Source organism: Rhyacophila brunnea, unplaced genomic scaffold (assembly GCF_057557595.1).
Source record: "Rhyacophila brunnea isolate RB1 unplaced genomic scaffold, BYU_Rbru_1.0 scaffold_4, whole genome shotgun sequence".
Classification (NCBI taxonomy): Eukaryota; Metazoa; Arthropoda; class Insecta; order Trichoptera; family Rhyacophilidae; genus Rhyacophila; species Rhyacophila brunnea.
The window spans coordinates 40,081,150-40,103,486 of NW_028233068.1; the positions used below are offsets into that span (position 1 = coordinate 40,081,150).

The 22,337-nt window shown below is 29.2% G+C and overlaps 1 protein-coding gene across 1 annotated transcript in view; it reads right to left on the bottom strand.

Moving 5' to 3' along the window:
• cpx (synaptic transmission protein complexin) overlaps nt 1-22,337 on the bottom strand; it is a 474,353-nt gene that overhangs the window by 354,117 nt on the left and 97,899 nt on the right. The window contains exon 2 of the mRNA XM_085954300.1: nt 21,275-21,314. The gene's annotated coding sequence lies outside the window, so the exon portion shown is untranslated. The remainder of the gene's footprint in view (nt 1-21,274; nt 21,315-22,337) is intronic.

Genomic DNA, 22,337 nt, shown 5'->3' on the forward strand with positions numbered 1-22,337 from the left:
GAAGAGTATAGAGAAATTGTAAGGTAATTTAATGAGATCCAACGTAAACGAACAAAAGTATAAAAACTAATGAAAACAAATATTATAATAAAGCATGCTTTTACACAATTCCTCATTGTTATTTCTGTCAGACGCAATCTAGTGCTGGATGAAGACTTTATCTGTATCTTTCTACTCTGATCACCCCCAGTTCTTCCCATCATGTTATACTGAATATGTCACACGAATAATTCATACAGTGGTACTCAGTAGCGAAGGCTGGAGGTAGAATGTTAAAATCCTCCATAAATAGTGCACATTAAACTTTGTTAGTAATGGGTATTTTTTTATTGAACTAATACTACAATTTACAGTTGGTTAGTTTTTAAAAATCAATTAAACCCTGCCTAACCAAACCATCACAGTCTTGTTATATGTTAGGAGATACGACAAAATTGTGCACACGTTTTCATTCATACTTATTTATTTTCGTTGGATTAAGAATATATTACACAATATATTCATGTTCATTTTTTAAATTCATTAACACCCTGCCTAACCAAATTATTAGATAAAAATATTATTCTATCTATAAAATATTCAAAGTATGTATACAAAATATTCTAGATATTTTATAGATAGACGAGTATTTTTTAGCTATTACCTATTATGGCTTGGTTTCGCAGGGTTTAAGTAAATTTTAAAAACTAACCAACGCCATCTGTAAATTATAGTCTCATTTCAATGAAAGTAAATACGTATGACTGACACACTTTAGTGTGCATTATTTATGACGGATTTTAACAGCCTACTTCCACCTTTTGCCACTAGTTGTACTCAATGTATACTTAATGGTCAGTGGACAGCTGTAAAATTCGCTGAATAGACGAATTTAATGAAAGCCATATGTAAATATATAAGTAATCAGAGAAATCATTAGAAAATATTAAATTACTTCGATTGTCAAAATGTGTCAACAAATAAAGTCAGAACTCGCTATCTGCGAAATAGATTATCATTCCGGCGAGTAAATTAATTTTCGTTTAACTGTTAGTGATAAATTATTTTGAACCACTATTCATCAAAACGATAAGAATCGGACATTTTAATTTATTTAATTCTGGAAGCTTCACAATTTTACTTTTGGGAAAATTAAACCCAAATGTTTATTCCAATCTTCTAAGAAGGTTTTAGATCAATTTGAATAAATGAAAAACATCAGAAAAAATACAAGTCTGACTTTTATAATAAACATAATCAATTATTTTTTTACCATTTTTTCCAAGGCTGAACATACACACACATAGATATAACATACCGAATATTATCCCAGGAGACTAAGGAAAGATCATCCAAGCGGATGGATATACGCTCTGGATTTAAACATTATGTGAATTTGATCCAACCGCGGTATGCAAACTCACGATCAACGGTTTTAGATGCGAGAATTCTGTACATTACGCTACTGGGGGTGAAATTATTCTCAAATAAATGACAGACTGAAACTAAAATCACTATTATTCAACAGAAGAAGATTATAATATGATACAAAAAGATTATCGTATTATCATTAAGTTTGTTTAATATTTTATTATAACTTTCCAGTTTCATCTCACGACATTATCAATTTGATAAAGATAATATAACAAAAAAACATCTTTAACAAAACATAATAATCATAAGTTTACCGTAATTTATTTTAAAAGAACTACTATATATACAATTTGCTTAAAATACTGAAGAATTCAGGTATACTGAAATATCCAGAAAGTAATATATTACAATGACACAGCAGTATTCTTATTTCTTGACGGATACTTATATTAGCCTTGCAGAATATACACGTTTGTATGAATTCTTCAATATTATATAATATCATCGATCATATAAAAATCTCAACACTATAAATAAAGTAGACGATTTAGTAGAAAAGGTCAAAGACATCGACATAAATCACCCGTATTGCAATCGAGTTATTTTTCAACGATATTAATCTGACCCTATTTATGTATATTATGTTTACGAAAGAATGAGATTTGTCTAAGAAGATAATATAATATGTGTATTAGCAGGATTGTTTGCGAGGGGTGTTTTATTCTTAAAATGCTGCATATATTATTATATCAACGGTTTTATTAGATATTGTATTACATTATTTATACTTTTATAGTAGGTATTATATTACATGTTAAAATATGAAATATTATCGGTATTTTTGTAGGAATATTAACATTATTATTTATAATTATCGTGTTATTCCCAAACGGAAATCGGCCACCATTATGGCGATCTTTGCTTTATCGTCTGCTAACTAGAATGGTTCGGTAATGCTATATTCGTACAGATCAGGGAGTTATTAAGCCACAAAATTTGGCGTCGTCCTCTGCTACGCTTATCGTTGACCTTTCCTTGGATGACAAGTTAGCGATTGCTATACTTTTGTCCTCTCATAATGTGGCCGAGTTACTGTTGTTTTATAGTTTTGATACTACGAAGAACTTCTCGGTTTTTTTTTAAATTTAATTAAGAACATCAACGCTTGTCATCCGGTCAGTCCAAGAAATTTTGAGGATGCATCTATACAGCCACATCTCGAAATCTTCAACTCTCCGTGACATCTCCTGGTTTAGCGTCCATAACTCATCCATACTATATAAAGTTATATGCAGTCTCAGACCTAAGTTAATCTTTCGATATTATTTTTGGAAATTATAATTTTATTTTGATTGAGACAGTTTAAGAATATATCGACTGTGGAAAGGAAAAAGAGCGTAATTCACACAAATAATATCAAATTCACATCAAATTTTACAGGTAGCACAAAAATTTTTTTGTTATGGTTTTAGGTCAAAATTAAAATACAAAATAGACATAACCGTGAAGTGCATGACAATTAATAATTTGATTTTTATATTCCTAATCTGATATGAATTATTGAGTTAATTAAAAAAATCAACAAACATGATAGTTAAGTTATATTATTTTCTCACGTCACTTACTTTTTTTTTTTAATTTTAGCTAAATTAAGATAATAAATTGGCATTTGCAGCTTACAACCTTTGGACACAACGTGTATTTAGCCATGTATAACGTAACTAGCAATCAAACGTATTTAAAAAAAAAACTAAGGGATATGCCTTTTTTCCTTTCTACAGTCGATATTAATTGTATTTAGACTATTAGACAACTCAAATTAAAAAAAAAAAAATCTTGAAAATAATCATTTTGTGTAAAATTGTAATACAAATGAATGAAACTGTAAATTGAAAAACCTATTTTACAACGATTATAATAAAGAAAAATAATTACACAAATTGACAGGCGTTGATTCATTCTATTATATTCGGTCTTATTTAAATTTTTTTGAAATTATCTGTATATTTAATTAAACTATTTTTATATTAAAAAAACACAAGATTTAAGAACGTGGTGAACAAAATTTGAAATAAAACCTGAGTTGTATAATATGCCCATATGCAATGCGGATTTGTTTAATATATTATCACAAACAATATATTGTATATACTCAGATACATACATTTTTATTTTAAAAATAATTTTGTATGTAATATTTTGCAGTTTTCCAAAGTGAAGTGCTAGTAGGGTCGTCATAACAAAAGGAAAAGAATCGATACGTAAGAATCTAAGTATCCGTTAAAAAGAATTGATATTTTTTTAGGCGCCAGTTACCAGTGTTCATACACATATTATTTACGATTACAGATCTAATAATTTTGTATATTGTTAAATGTTATTTCATTGCGTGAAAAATACGGAATAATATTTTTTTAATTTACCGTATCAATGGTAATGGTTTCAAACATATTATGTTTAGAAAATTCTTGTATTTAAATTACTTTTATCGGTCATTGTAAATGGTAGATGATAGCTTAATACGAAGTCTTCACCACTCATTTAGAAAAGTTTCAAAATAGTAATTGAATGGTAGAGGTGAATGACGACATACGTACTATATTTAATGAAAAAGAAAAAACGTAGTGATATAGTTCACAATGCTAAACTTATAAGGTTTCGGTATCAAAATAAATGTATTATGGAATCTCTTCAAAGCTTAGAATTTTCCTTAGATTATTAAGTACCGTCTCGTAAATCACGAAAGCGTATTACATGGTATGATATACGTCATGGAATTTTCCACTAATGCTGACGGTGGGAAGAGTTTTTCACTTATGTCACGTGACACGTCACTCGTCGGTTTGAAAAATTGCGACTGACACATTTTATCGTAGCCAGACGAATCATTTCGCAAAGTGCTCTTCTGTGATGCTATATTGTGTCCTATGCGTTTATATAGTACGCATTTTAATAGAAGTAGGCTGTTCAGAAAATAGAATTACATGAGATGAAAATAAACTGTATCAAAAGTCACTTCAATTTATTATCGTACATGTTCAAAGCATTAATATTATGGCGAGTTCAAGACTTTTAAAAATAGAATAATGTTGTATTAAGAATAACCACTTATCAAATAAAAAAATATGTAGTATATTAAAATAAACCAATAATTTAACCATATTAAATTAGTCATCATTGTATATAAAAGCTTTTCTATGAAAATTGCGAAAATTAGGGTCGACCTAACATACCCAATATTCGATCTTAGTATTCATATTATATTCAAAATTTATGTATTAATGTTAATAAAAATAATTTTAGTGAGTATCTATGCACAATAAATTAAGTTATTTATCACAATAGTCTAACAATGCCATGTACATACATACTTTATATTATGACATAATATACCAGTTAAATTAAAAGTATAAAATATCTATACACCAGAGCTAGTGTGTTTCATGCCCGATTTTGACAAATATGAGTTAAATATTGATTTCGTATCTACTTAAATTATCGTTACTTACTGTGCCAATTAATCATCCCTTGAATATATTCATAACATAAATATAAAATTCACAAAACCATAAAGCCGCTAGTTATATATATGAAACCCTAATTATATTTTCCATGACGTTCTTATTAGATTTAAGATACACTAGCTCTAAGATATAAGTAAAAGTTAATTTTCTACTGTAAATACTTTAAATATTTCGTTATTTACAATAAATAGCCTAGCAATATATGGAACTATCATTTCATAGCAACCACATTCTGGAAATAAATGTACACTTATTATTTTACTTTAAAATTAACAATAGCGATTGCAAAAATATTGTGATAAGTATATTATTATGGTAATACACGTTTACCCAGTATGCATACAATAATATTACTGTACTATACAGTCATTTATCTACATATTTTCTCAAATGAAATCTTCAGATTGCTTGTATTTTATCATTTTTTAATGTCTCATTATAATAATAGGTAAAATACCGTTTATTATATTCATGGATTATTTTATAACGATTTACGTGTTAAAAAATATTATTTATAATGCAATATTACATTACAATATAATATAATGAAGGAAAGTATAAATTTGTAATGCACCCAAGTTGTATTTTGTCTTCTAATTAATAATAGCCATTTTTTATCACGGGTCGGTTGAAATTCTTCGGTCGGTGAAATTCAACAAATAAAACCAATGAATCTAGTAAGCCCTCATTCTAATCAAAGTATTATATAATAAAAATCAATATTTAAATATGTATTTATAAACTCGCTCACTTTATAACAGTTTTGTTATAAGTATTGTAAGATTATATTATTTTGTATTTAATTTTCAATTTGAATGATTTGTATCATGTGACTATAGAGGTCCATAGTAATTTTACATTCCCCATAATGCATACTGACGTGGTTAAACTAATCAGAATTAACTTAAAAATATATATAGTTTTGAACCACTTATCAGAAAAATCTTAGACAGATTGGTATTTGAATACACGTCTATAGCAATCTGGATGACGTTTTTTCAATCTATATATATAAAAAAAGTCGGGTTAGTTACACCATTTATAACTGAAGAACGGCTGGACCGATATTTACGATCTTTGATTTGTTAAATTTGTCTCAGCCCCGAATAGCAGAATAACTATTAAAACATCGGAAAAATTCACGGAAAAGCAAATTATGAAAAAAAAACAATTTTTCATACATTTTGTATCGAACGGCTTTTGACTGATATCAATGGATTTAAACGATGGATCTCGCGCATACGAAAACAAAAGAAAATCACAAAAAATTTAAATCCGTATACAACGCCATCTCTGATACATGACAGAAACAATAAACAAGAAACAAACAAACAAAAGAAAGTATGAACATGGCGTTTTTGACAGTTGATTCAGTTCAGCCTCAGATAATACCGAAAGACTTTGTTATAGACAAATAGCGATCTTAATCGTGATTTTCAAACGATAAGTTGCCTTTTAAAATGTTCACTTTCTGAGGTTATGAAATTTTGCGTATCGATAACTGCTTCATTATGTAATTTTGAATTGTGTGATTAATTTTCCAGTGTAACGTCCAACGGAAAAAGAAATTATGAAGAACATTCATTTTCTTATAGATTTCGTATGGAACGGCTTTTTTGATGATGTCTTTTGATGATATAGAACTGATTGACTGATTTCGATGAATTTTTTTTGTTCGTAGTAAGAAAATCACAAAACAAATCCGTATACACCGCCATCTCTGATACATGAGTATTGCAATTCAGTAAAGTACATCAAATACATCTGAAAATATGTCACCAAAGGCAGCGATATTGTGGTTTTTGGCGTTCAAACTCCCAATACCAACGATGAAATCACGCACTATCAAGTTTGTCGATATGTGAGCTGCAATGAAGCGATTTGGCGTATTTTCTCATTCCCCATTCATGAACGTCATCCCACTGGTGTACATTTGGCGGTGCATCTGGAAAATGGTCAACGAGTTTATTTTAATGCATCGAATGTTGCTCAACGTGCTGTAACACCTCCAGCAACAACATTGATCAGTTTCTTTTCAATTTGTCAAAACGATTTGTTTGCACGAACGTTGTTCTACTCTGAGACGCCACGTTATTATACTTGGAACGCTTCATCGAAGAAATTTCAACGTCGTTAACAAGGCGATGCGGTTCCTGGTCATCCGGATGTGCATTCTAATGATGCTCTTGGTCGCATTTACACAGTTCATCCGAGTATGACGAATGCTTCTACTTGCGGTTGTTGATGGCAAATGTTCGTGGGCCGACATAATTTGAATCACTTCGAACTGTCAATGGTGTAGTGTGTCCAACATTTCGTGCTGCATGTCAACAGCTCAATTTGCTTGAAAACAATATTCATTGGGACATGAAAATTGCTGTAGCAATTGTTTCTACATCTTCAAGTCAGATACGCACATTATTTGCTATCATTATTTCGACATGCCTCCCATCAAATCCACCTGAACTGTGGAACAAGTACAAGGATGATATGTCAGAAGACATTTTACATCGAATTCGTGTCGGTTCAGAGAATCTTGATCTCGAAGTGAATGAGGAGATACATAACCAGGCTTTGCTTTTGATCGAAGACATGTGTTATCTCATGTGCAGCAGTGTGTTAGTTAAGTTAGGAATGCCAACGCCACATCGTGGAATGAATGACGCTTTTAATCGAGAATTTGAACGTGAACGTGAATATGATCGAGATGCATTGAACCTATTATAGGTTCGATCGAATGTACCAATGTTGAATCCCCAACATAAGAAAGTGTACGATACGTTAATGAAGACAATTGATGATGGAAATGGTGGTTTATTTTTCCTCGATGCGCCTGGTGGAACTGGGAAGACAAAGTCATTGATTTTGGCCACTGTTCGTGCGAGATCCGAAATTTCTGTAGCAGTTGCTTCTTCTGGGATAGCAGCCACGTTGTTAGGAGGATGCCGAACGGCTCATTCAGCGTTGAAATTCCCGTTAAACCTTGAAACGACTGAAACACCGACAAGCAGTAATGCGAAACACTCAGCAATGGCCAAAGTTTTGGTAGCAAGTAAAAACATCACCTGGGATGAATGCACAATGGCGCGCAAATGCGCATTGGCAGCACTCAATCGAACTATGAAAAATCTGCGCAATTACTAAAGATGTTTTGGTGGCGCAATGATTCTACTATCTGGCAATTTCCGCCAAACACTACCAGTCATTCCAAGATCGACCGCTGCCGATGAAATGAACGCTTGCCTCAAATCATAGACTCTGTGGCGCTATGTGAAGAAACTTCAGCTGACGACAAACATACGAGTTGCATTGCTAAACGATCCATCTGCCGAAAAGCAATTGCTGACTATCGGTAACTGACGTGTTCCTGTCGACGAATCAAACGGATTGATTTCGTTTCCGCTGAATTTTTGAAAAATTGATTGAGTGAACGAGCAATTTTTGCGGCAAAGAACAAAGATGTGGATCACTTAAACTTCATAATTCAAAATCAAATCGTTGGTGCAATGCATTCCTTTAAATCTATCAACTGTGTAATAAACGAAGACGAATCCAAATGAATTTTTAAACTTATTGGATCTGCCTGGCTTGCCACCGCACAATTTACAACTGAAGATTGACTTGGTAGTTATCATGCTTCGAAATCTGAACCAACCAAAACTATGTAATCTATTTCATTTTGATTTGATTTTTGCACATTTATTGAACTTAATTCATTTTGAGTATTTTAATTCAGCTAATACGTTAACACAAGATTATTGATTCTGAGGCGGTAAAAAGTTCGCCGGATCAGCTAGTTTTGAATAAATGAATAAATATTTTATTATAATCACTCGAAATTCAAAATACTATGAAAAGTGATAGTATGCTATTAATATTCATAGTCATTGACAAATCCATAATATCATGTGTAATGCACAATGATAACGGAATTAGGTATATTAATAATTTGGTTAAATCATAGCCGGATTATGCCTATTATGTGGTTGCAATTGCGAAAATAGGACAGAAGCGATATGGTAATTTACTGCATGCTGTCCATTGCTTGTATGAAATTTATGCAAATTTGCTGTATTCACTTTGGACTGATGCTGCAGAATATTAAACATTAGCCCACAAATACGAGCTTTATATTATCATGTACAATTTCACTATTAGGATATAGGATTATATTGATGACTGAAATAATACTCGGTTATCTATAAGGCTTCATAGAGAATTAGCCACTGACCACATTTGATTGCAGACTAAAATTTAAACTTAATAAAGCTAGAAAAATAAATTTATTACAGAGATTTTTTTCTATTTCCTTTGATTATTTTACTGTCGCTGCTTTATTAAAAAAACTGTCAATATACATTAGAATACTAGTATAATTTATTTGGCTGTAATCTAGAATTGTTCAAAATATAAACCAGTCACTTCAATATTTTGTTCTATCAAACGTCATTTGTGGTGACATAAAGCGAGCAATACACTATGATTAATATTTTTTAATGAATGAATGTGATTATTTTTATTTTTTTGGATACGTGCCTATATTATAAACAAATATTTTGAAAGACCGATTTTATTCGCTTTGATGAGATGTAAAAATATATAGAAAATACGATAATAATATCTACATTTATACATCTCTGATAACATCCTTATTTGAAATAGGTGTATAAATTGTAACTATTTTTTATTACCTTAAATATAACCCTACTATCACTAGCTACCATCACTTATGTATAAACTAGTTAATTTAGTCATAATTGGGACGACATAGATGGTTCAATTATTGGTAAAACACATTATCTTGAATCCCATGGATGTGGGTTCGAGTTCCGCCGTGCGTCTTATTTTTCTATATTATGAAATTTACAAATTGAATCAGTTAATACATTTAATGATCAATATTACTACAATCAATATTATATACTTAATTAGAAATAAAATACAATATATGGAAGTATTCATACAAATTATTTTTATTATTATTTGAAATAACAAATACATATTACATCAATAATTTACAATATAATTTTTTAGCACTTTTTCTATAGGTACCTAATTTAATTTAATTTTAGATTTTTTTAAATCCATGAAAAAAATTTGCTACAAACTGCTAGGAGATAGAAGACTCTCCATCACAGATTTGAAATCTTTCAATATTTTTTTTTAAATTACATTGAAAAAATTTAATATAATTAATTATATGTACATTTTTAATAACAGTGTCAGAAAATAGATGTTTCAAGAAGTTGTAGAATACTAAGTACTATCACAATTACAACTTTTGTCATTATTGTTTGTTTTTTTTCGTATTATGATATTCTCATATAAGTTACCTGACTAATTATTCTAATATATATATGCTTCTGAGGTCTTTTTAAATTACGTTTATATTATATTTTTATGATTAATCAAGAGTGACAACATTATGATAGTAAATTCTGTAAAAATATACAAATTATTCTAAGAAAATGGGAGTATCTTACGTCCTCATGTCATCTCTCTTGTTTTCTGGATACAAGAAATCTTTTAAATTGATACAATAAAATTTAAACTATATAACACTTTCTGAAATTATTATACCCTACTTACTAATAATATTATTTTGTACTAATATAGATATATTGTATTTGGCTGATTCATTGATGTATTTCAAATACTTCTACCCTCTTACTTTCCTCATCAACGTTCCAGGAGCCTTGCAGATACGACAAAGAGTGATCGTGAAAGTAATAATATATATATTTTTTCTATAATGTAGGTACTCGTATGTGCTCAAGCGTATTATTATTTATTTTATTACATGGATAAAAACTTTGAATCCGCAGTGTTTTTTCAGAAAGGTACTATATAAAAAATATACCTACTGTGTCTTTTTACTTTCGTGATATTACAAGATAATACTATTTCAATAAATAATCCTGCATTAGTATAATTCATACATATTTTTATCTAAGAAATTACATTGTAAATTATAAGTATCTAGCATAAACAATAATATGAGCATTGTATTAACGAATAATAACACTTCTAAAAGTGAAATTTATTTATAAATCCGATTTATTATTTCAAAACGTTTCACGAGAAATACATCTTAAAAATACAGCTGCCCTTGTTAAAAATATTTAGCCTTGAATTTTAGAAAAAAAATATAATTTAAAAAGTAAGAAACAAATCTTTGCGTGGGTGCTTTCATGCGTGCTTAAATGGAAAATCTTTTGGTATCTGATGAATAAATTTAAAATTTTCGGCTGTTTTTAATATGACTGAAAAAAATATTGTACATGTCTAGAAAACCAAATTACTTTTCCTGTCAGCTTTTATTATTATTTTGTAGGCATTGTTGGAAAAAGAGAGATGTTTAAATACATGGGTGAAACTGACAGTTATTAATTGTTAGCCATTGATCAAATTTCAATATTTATGAAATTATATCGATGTTAATTATTTGTTGTAGAGAAAATAAGTCATGAGAAACGATGGTGCCATTGAGAAGTTACTATGAATGCTTTAAATGAATTTAAATACTATGAATAATGATGACAAGAAAATTGGACGATATATTATGATTTCGAAATATATACATACGTTTTTTCTAGGGTTATTAGTGAAACAGTATATGGTGAGACCAATAAAATTAATGTTTAATTTTAATTTACCAAGGCGCTACAAATTGTTATTTGGCTTAGCACTCTCGGCATGTATACTACCATCCATTGGAGAAGGGTGGACGTAGGCTGTTAAGATCCGACATAGATTGTGGACACTAAACTTTCTCAGTCATACGGATTTGTCTACATTTAACTAAGAATTGAACAGAATACTTGAAATTAAACAGAGTTGGTCAATTAAACCGTGTGTAAGCCAAGCCATAATAAATAACTGCCAAAAACTAGTCATATAAGTATCTAAAATTATGCGATTATATCATACATAATTTTGGATAATTTATAGATAGAAGAATATTTTTTATCTATTATGGTTTGGTTTATCCACGGTTTAATGAACTTAAAAAAAACTATCACCATCTGTAATAATATTAAATGTATTCTTAATTCAACGAAAACAATCAAGTATGACTGAAAAAGTTTGCACTACTTTTGTCATATCACCCATCATAGCATACAAAAACTATTATAGTTTGGCTTAGCGTTCAATTGATTTATAGAAACTAACCAACACTCTCTGCACATTTTAGTCTTATTACAATGAAAATAAATAAGTACGTATGACTGAAAAAAATTAGTGCGCACTAGTTATGACGGATCTTAACACCATATCTCCCCTCCAACCCTTCGCCACTGCTATCACTCAGGGACGCCACCGCCTGTGTACGGAAAAAATTACATTCGATATTAAAAGAAAAGCATACTCATTTATCAGTAACACGGCATGCTACTTTCAACCGGTTTTACACACTCGGACATATATTTAAATACGTATATGCAAACTGAGGTTGTATTAGAATGTTGCCATCTGTGCAATCTTCATCTCGTGAAATTTCTAAGCATGTAATGCCATCATTATTAATTACCTACTTGAGATGATAAATAAATAATTTTTGTAAATTACCTATCATTAACGTCACGCATTTTAACAAAATAAATTTTATTTATAGTAAGAATGGCGTAATATACATCACATTAAGTATTCTTTCTCATAGTTAAATACGTAGTTATGATGACATAGTAATAAGTATTACCACCTCTCGTGAAGACTGGTGAATCAAGAGGCGGCTGGTGCAGATAAATGAAACTAGCGGCCACGCTTTGGTACGATCGCCTTTATTTATTGTGTGACTTTATGACACCAAACTGATTTCATAATGTGTATGACGCACATGCTAATTTATGCATGTGAAACATGTAGTCTTAGTATAAGATAGATCAAAAAATTAAGATTATTTATGATAAATGGTATGGAAAGGTGAATGATGAACAGGGTGACAAAAAATCAATATATTTAGAGGCAGTCAGTAGTAAGTGAAGGAAAAAGTGATCGGGGTGAAGCTAATGAAATGGTTAAAGGCTGTATATGTTGTTCAGCGAATGATTAAATGGTTGCAAATTGTGTCATATTATATTATATACCATATGGACCAATATTAATGGAGGGACTAGAGGTGAACTATTCATCTAGAAGTGGATTGACCCCGGCTAATACTGGCAATGAGGATGATAGTTTTTTTTATCATATCCGATCCTAATAGGTTTATATGGGCCTCCACAGAGTGGAGGCTTGTATTAACAAATTTTCATTTTTACGAAAAATGGATATTAGCCACTTGCTTATCCTATTAGGTCCATACTTTGACTCATACACAAATTAAAAAACAATATGTGTGGGACCTGGGACACACGACGTTATAGGCTGACATCATAGGCTGACGCTTAGGCCGTGCAGCCATCGTGATCATCGATAGCGTCGATTCACTGCGTCCAACGCAACTGGTGCGTTGCCCATCACGTGGTCATTCGATATAATTAGCATGTAAATGGGTTAGTAGGCTTTTTGTAAATTTGGATATATATTCGTGAACTTTTAATTATGGTCAAGAAAATAAGACAAATTCATCGATACTAACAAAATCAGAAATAACACCTCGAAGACGTACGTATAACGTAATTTCAGCGTAATAAGTACTGCACTGGATGATTAATTTGAATAGACCGAATGTCCTGAATACAAAAGATGGCGATTAAAATATTTTTTTTCCCGAGGTTCCCAAATTATGTGTTAAAAAAATCAAAAAAATTCTCAAACATTATTATCGAAAATAATTCATCTCCTAATCCAAATATGAACAGGATGTATTTTACCAATATACAAATATTCAAATTCAGAATTATTTTATTTATTATTTCATATTGAAATTGACGTAAATTACAAATTAAAGACGGTTACAACATGATATGAAAAAAACCAAGTATTTGTATTAAAAAAAAATCGAGAAACATTATTAAAAACACTATATAAAGAGTAGATTGTTAAGTACCCACATGGGAGTACGTTGAATGTATTAAACACACCATATTTTAAGAATTCATAAGACAACATCCACCTAAACTTATCTTTACGTAGGTATCATTTTCCTGCACTACTGTTACTACAACTTATTTTGTTAATAAATTGAATGGTTATTGTTAGTTGACAAAAGCAATTGTATGATCGTTTACAAGAATTGATATCTTCCAGTATAAAAAAAATCATTCCGAGACATATGTACATAACTAATAGAATGTAGTGAAATATCACAAAACGATAAGCAAGCAAAGAACAAAAGAACAAATTACAAAAAAAGCCACAAAACAGAGTGAAAAATTGCGAGAATACCCCAGAGCGCTTTTTCAGTTTCGGTATGGTATCGCTGACATAAAAAAGCCATGTAAAATGAGCGTAGATATCATGACCGAGCTTACGTTCCGAGCTTTTTGTTCGCTCTACGAAAAGCACGAGAACTTTATGTTTTTATATTATATGCAAATTTTGTTAAATGTACGACAAGCAACTATTTCTCCCTTTGTTGTTGTCAACATAGAACACAACATAGTACCTACCTACTGAGAAAGGACATTTCCATGAGAAGTTTTATTTATAGTGAACAGTTCTGAGAGCTCCCGATGAATTTTATTAAGACAACATAATATAAGTATCAATATTATCAGAGTGGAGATGTGAACTCAATAAGTCAAATATATGAATGCGAATGTATATTGTTACAAAGTATATATTGAAATATTTTTTAAGCATTGTAGTAGCTATGTAAAATACAAAATCTGCAGACACGTTAGCAGAGTGCATAGCAAACCATGAACGCTGTATTGAAATGACTACTCTTATTGTAATATAGGTCGAATTAACTTTTGAACGAAGTTCGTATTAAATTTATCTGTTTAGGTAAAAATTATGGGTTTAGCCCGGATTTCGTTTATGAGGGCTTTTTATTCAACATTTTTTTATGAATTCCTAAAATTGGGTCTACTTAGCTTATTTGGTGTACATTAATGTACCTACCTACTTTATAATTATTGCATCTATTTATATTGTTTTTCTAATACTGTATTTTCTGTTTTTTTCATCTCATGTTGTGAACGTGTTGAATTTGAAGTTTGTAAAATTCAATATATTTAAATAAATACATTAGAACTTGAATCATATTACATAATATTTAAAGATATTTAAAAAATATATTCATTGTGAAATATGATTTTATTATAGATATTTAACTAGGTGTTAAAAAATACAATATATTTGTCTCTGCCTAAGTTGTCACATTTTTTAAAGTCAATTTCAAACTTCAATTAAAAAATTAATAAACATGCTTAACTTACTATATAATTTTAATAGAATTAGGTAATTTATACTATTTTAAAATACCATGTATTTTGGTAATTCATATTATGAGACAATACAAAATAATATATATTAACAGTGTACGTTTAAACGAAAAGCTCAAGAGAGACTCAATTGAGACTTCGCAGCTTAATAATAAAAAAAACAACAATACAGAAACCCATCGTCTCTACACAGCCAACAATTTTTTCAGGATTAGCTTTCGAAGATACCAAAAATACGTTATTTTCGATCTCACTACCTAAATATAATTCTTCTCCGCCAAAATATTAAGTTCACCTTCAAAAAGTAAATAATTCCGGTATTCAAGGTTTATAACTTGATATTATATACATAATAATGTATCAGATAATGATGAATTTATATAAAATAAGTACCTACAGGCTGTTGTATGTAACGTTGAAGTAAAATGACACTAATTTCTTAATAATTTCAAATACAGTACTGAACGTATTTTGTATATTTTAAAATGTACGTTAAATTTATCGCTACGAATAATTTTATAAACAAATTATAATCAATAAAAATATGAACCAAGTAATTCAATTTATGAGTGCGAAATTAAAAAGTCATTAATATTATACTACCGCAGTGTAATTTCATAGTAGTATATATAGAAGTTTCTCGCATAGCTGTCTGTACATGTCATGTTATACTTATGATTGAATATGTATATAAATCTTTATTGACGGATTCTTATTTATTTGTTTTCTTTTGGCACTTAACAATTCAATAAGCTGACAAAACGAAGTATAGGTAAATAAAAATCCTTGCCCTTTTAGCGCGAGAAAGTAATTCGGTTTATAAAAAGAATTTCGTTGATGCAAGAAAAGTGAACGAGTTGTTTATTTTTGTACTCATATGACACATTTTATTATAATGACATATGTAAATATATGTTGGTATTATAAATATATTATGTGTAGTTATTTACTCATTTAAGGGGTAGCCATTTGTAGTTATTCAACTACTAATTTAGTTTTTGATATGTAAATACATAATTGATTAAAAGAAAAAATTGTTTTTTATGGTTGTTTTATTGTTTGGTACACTGTATTAGTGAATTTAGTATTTAGTAGTTTTATGTCATTCTTGAATAAATATGAGGAATGTCTAAATGATCGAGAGATTCATTATTTATAATTTAAAATTTTGTTTGTATATTAATAATATTATAAATAACATGATATAATACATTTTTTCAGAAATTAAACTTATAAGAAAGTTGTAAGACATTTTTAATGACTCGCTAACATATTGCGAAAATGGAGATTGCCGTTTTTGTTTTTCGATAAAGCACACAGTATTTTTCTAAGAAATATAAGCAAACAATGATAGCACAGCATTTCACTAACGTCATTAAAATTGATAAAAAATCGTGTTTAAATTTAGTCGTAGAATAATATAAAGAAACTGTCGGCTGGTGTATATAAACGACTTTACAATAAACCTTCGGTTTAATTACATTTAACTGACCGACGGAAATGAATATAATATTTTATAACTATACAAAAAATGATAGAAAAGTACTTACAGAATCAGAATCAAGAAAAACATAAAGTAATAACCAAAACGGAGGTTACCGACTTTGAAACTAATACACTCATATAAGGATTTATGTAACATATTTTTTGTTTATGCGTATAACGAGTAATAAAGTGTGTAGCTAAAAACTGTGTAGGTATAATTTGACATTTTTATATAAATCTTACAATGGAGTGTTTATTTATAAAAATAAAAATGTTTATTTTACAAAAAAACTCTTCTTGAATAGGTAAATATTTAAAATCGATTCAGGTTCCAATATAACGTTTGTGAGTTGAGCTAAGGCCAAACGACACTTTTGAGAGTCTGAAAGTTCTATGGTAGTATGAAAACCAATATTGTTTCAAGACGCGAATACAATTTATGAAGTAAAGTATTTTGTTTTATTTAATAAAAGATTTTTAAACAAATGATATTGTTTAACATCGATATTCAACCTAAAACAATAGCAAACCCAAATATTGTCAATTTATTTTTATTGAAAAGTGAATAATAATATTATGTACACGATTAAAAATGCAAAATTGAGGCTATTGGTTTCAAAGTCTGTTAAGTACCTTGTTTTAAAAAAATATTTTTATTGATTCTAATTATATGAAATGTCAGTACTTTTACATAGCATACTATACATATTCATAAATTATTAAATTCAATTGCGTTTATTAGTTAAATATAGGTAAATTAGTAATTCATTGCAAAGTTGTTAATATTTGTCGGCCGCCATTTTTTATATTTCACAACTAAATTTAACTGGGCATTTTATGTGGGCGAAGTCAGCGGCGCGTTGAGCGACGCGCGCAACTCAAACGTATAACCGTGTGTGAAAATGTTCGTAGACAGTCTTTTTTTTTTTATTAAATGGTTATACGTTTGGGTTGCGCGCGCCGCTCAACGCGCCGCCGAACGCGCCTACCTAAGACGAACCGTAAACACGACATTTTAATCATTTTTTTAACGTTAAGAACATTTTTATGACTATTTACGTTTTTATGTTTAGCGATATTCTAATGGAGGAACATGCAGATAGCGTAGATATCAATAATTATTTAAAAAAAAATAGATGGATCAATTAGCTTAATGAATAAGAGCTAATTGGTCTTGCAGTGAGAGATGTGAATTCAAATTCCAAGCTGTCTATTTTTTATCATTTTTGTAGTATTTTTATGCGATTCATTTCGGAGGTTTTTCAAAAATATTTGTTTTCAATAATTAATATTATTTAAGGTACCTATACTAATTTAGTTCAGTGAAAAATGTGGTATTTTTCACACAAAAATTTAATTATCACCACCTATACTATTTTGAAGACATATATTTTTATGTGAAATACAATTTAGTTCAGTGAAAAATTGTGACATTTTTCACACAAAAATTTAATTATCACCTAATGAATAGTGTAATAACTTTTTTTTACAAATCTTAAAGAGCAAAAAATTCTCTTGACGCATTTAAATTCTCAGTTATTTAATTTGAAGTGTACCTAATATTTATTACGGCAATGTCCGTATTAATTAATACGGAACGCTTTGTCTCCACACAAAAGATGTGAAACTGTGACATGAAGATCTGAGAGCTTCCGTGAAAGCTCGACAGCAAAAATAGACTAAGAAAAAGTGTACAGAGCTTTCAAAGTGTCACCGTGAAAGTCCTAGCTAATGGACCATTTCTTATAAGCCTCTTGGCTGTACTTTCATATTTCTACGGTGAGATACTAGATATTTATTAAAAGTACCGTTCGAATAAACCGATCTGTGCCATGATTGTCATCAAATATAAATCTCTTCCTAAGTTTGCCTTTTTAGATTATTGACATGGTATGTTAGAGTTTTAACTATTAACTATAAAATTGGTTAAAAAGATAACATATAATATTAACCATTATAATACTTTATTTTAAATTATAAAGTTAATTAACTCCATTGTTTAATAAATAATAAATCACTTATAGAACAGGTTTGTAATCTATTACAAAATTTGTTTGTTACTAACCATTTATCTTAATAAGTTATATTCTGGAATATTGAATTTTAAGAATGTTATTAAAAGGGTTTAAAAATTAAAATTGAGTTCTTGAGATTTTATTTTTCATCGCGTTTCTAGCCGAAGGTATATTTTGTTCATTAAATAATTTTTTTCTTGTTTTCGAAATTTCCAAAGAGATCGTGGAAGCATTTTAACCACACTTCGTTCATATTATATTCTCCTGATCACTGAACGGTTTTTCATTTTTAGCGATTACGTTTGAGGAAAAATATAAAGTTCAGTAACTGTCAATATTTGAATGACTGCCAATAAATAATTTTATCAGGTTTATTGGTTGAATATTTTTATTTTTAATTGCCCGATTTGTCTCAATCGTTGTAAATCGATCAAAATCGGAGTGTTGCGGTGCCGCTTCCCTCGTCATCTGATGAGGTCAGTACGATAATATTAAATGACACAAAACCTAAGGACCGAGCTATGCAATTATATATTATTTACAATAAACGTTACGCTTATTCCTAAAAAGTATTTGCCTTCTATTTTTTATACAATGCATTTCGTCATTTCCATTTGCGCGGTAAATAATATTAAAAAACAAATAAAATACGTATGTCTATGACGTTATTATTTTTTTAAATTGTATATCCTTATACATTTATTTGTAAAACTTTTTTTATCACTTATTTTTTTCTCTTTAAAATAAAACATTTGTGTGCCATAGGTTCGCCATCACTGTACTATACGGAAGTAATCAAAACGATCAAAATACAAATATTTTGAAATCACATATAGGTACTCAAATAAAATTTTAGTGTTAATATTATAATATAATAGACATCTTCGAATATTATTGTACTATATTGTTTTTGAAATCAAATAATATATCATTATTTCGAATTAAAAAAAACTTTTTGTATAACTTGATGAGAGTATAATATAATATTATATTATAATTAATAAATTGTTCGTAATACATATACCTATATAATAGTAGATATTATAACAGGGTATGCCTAGTAATAAAATTGGCACTTTGGAATATATTCGCAGATGCTTAAAGCACTTCTTTTATCAGGAAAAATGGTTTAAAGTGGCACCGCATAAAAAAAAACTACCATCAATCTAGATTAGTGACGTAAACCATACGAAACTCTTCCCGTTCATTGTGAAAGGGAATAAAAGTTGAAAGATTTGGTTGTATAGATAAAAAATATCGGCGTGAACTCATCGTATTGTGATGATATATTTTGAAGAAAAATCATATTTGAGTTTTCTTTTGCAATTATTATTATGTACTTATAATATTATAAATGACGACAATATTTATATTTGGCCACGTATTTTTTCCGACTTATACGTGGTGAAAATGAGAATTCTGCCATTCTTGGTAGTATTGACCTGTGTCTCTGATAACTAACTTAGAAATCGGGAGAATCAATTATTGTTTGTTCTCCCAAGGTGCAAAAGTAACCTGCCATTGGTAATGCCAATTGGGAGGGCAATAACTCTGTTCAACCAAATCACTTGATACATATTCTACCTGCGTGAAGATGAATATTGGTGGGCATTGTTTTATAAATTCTTAAAATAGGGTCTGTTTAGCTCATTCGGTGTACTTCCATGTACCTAATATTTGACAATCATTATAATACAAATAATATTCGTCGTGGTTTTTATAATCGAGTACCAACATATTAATAGTACAATAATTCAGATTGCTTAATTTATTGGTTAAACACATTGACTAGATTCCGATTCACAAAAAAAGGAGTTGAATTGAATAATACAAGTTACCCAATGGTAATGTAGTTTATTTACTTTTTTATTACATACTATTTAAGGATGAAACATTTTTTATAAAACGTGCATATGTTAGAAAATTCTAATAAATTAGAAGAAATCCTGCAACAATGTTATCGGAATTTGAAATAACATCCAAACGCATATTCTAAGTCCCACCAGGTAAAAAAAATCTATATAATAAAGTATAAGTGTTTTCTATTTATGAGGCTTTTCTAAATTAGTTCTATAGTATGTTAAAATTCTAATATAACGTATGTAATTCTAATCTAACGCATAAATAATTTAGATTTTAGGTATTTTTTGACATCCAATTATCTATTGTAATAATATATTTTATCATATTATTTTCAATTGAACATAGATAATAATATATCGTATGCATAAAAATATATCTGAAGAAATAACTAAACAGTTAGTATCACCTAATTATATAGATAGATACGATTATAGTCATGGTTTCAATAAAGTTATTATTTCTATTAAAATAATAAAATTATCTATATTAAATTTCTAAATACATACATATATAAAACATGAAATAAAATAAAACATATATAATTAAAAGTGGTGTATAATATACAATATACCCATAAATAAAAAAGGAAATGTATCAATTAAACAATAAAACATTGTCTAAGTACATACAATTTTTCTATTATGTAAGTATATGTATTGTAAATTGCAAGAAAAAGATATTAAAATAATGTATGGCTGACCTTATTATACCAAGACGTGATGACAGGCTAGGGCAGATATCTGAAACGAAGATAAAGTGATATTTATATCGTATAAAGATTGATAGACTTGCACACATTACTTATACTTTGCTTTCTATTAGGTGCACCAAAAATAAAAACACATTCAAAATATTTGTATATTATTTTAGTTTAATGTAAATAATTAAGAACTCATACATAATTATATTTGTAACTTTTAATGAGATGATCGAGAAATGCTGGACCGGGATGCAAAATAATACAAAAAATTCCACGAATCATGGCAGAGTGAAGATAAAAATACAGTTGTTTGACACGTCTCTGCGTGGCTGGAAGAATAGAGGGTAGACAGTAGGGAAGAGGAAGTAGCCTTACCGCCTAATCTAAATCATCACCTTTTATCCCGCGCCAAAGTACGCATGCCTTGTTTTAATAATAACATGTAATTCAAACGTTGTGTTATTTCTATCAATATCTATGTATTATAATATAAATTACAAATGTCCTAACTAAGGATTCATTAGTAGACATTTATTTAATTAATATCCCCATCGGAATGAACTGCAAAACTTTCAAATATAGGATAACGGTCCGGCTTAATTTATAAGCACGGAATGAGGGCTGAAAGTTTTTGATTGAGAACATTTTTGTTTCGCTTTAATTATTCCTGAAAGTTCGTTTCGAGTACCTAGTCGTCTTTTGGAAACTTGGTTTTTTTACATTCACAAATAGGTCCGCGTCAAACTGAGTTTTGCAACGACGACCGAGAATTTGTAACGTACTTTTGGTGAATTTCGGAAAAGTGAAACAGGAAGATGACGAAAGTTTTAATTGTCCACAAATCTTCTTTTGCTACAAGAATATTGCTATATGAATAAAATATGAGTCTATAATTAAAGTGGATTTTCTGGAGTAAATTAAACTATTCACTTAGTCCTTTTATCGTGAAATAATAGGTTTATCTAACATTTAAATAAATAGAACAATGATTTAACAAAAATCATATTTTTTATACAGAATTTATACTACAATTATGTAAGTACATACATATTCATCCAACAGA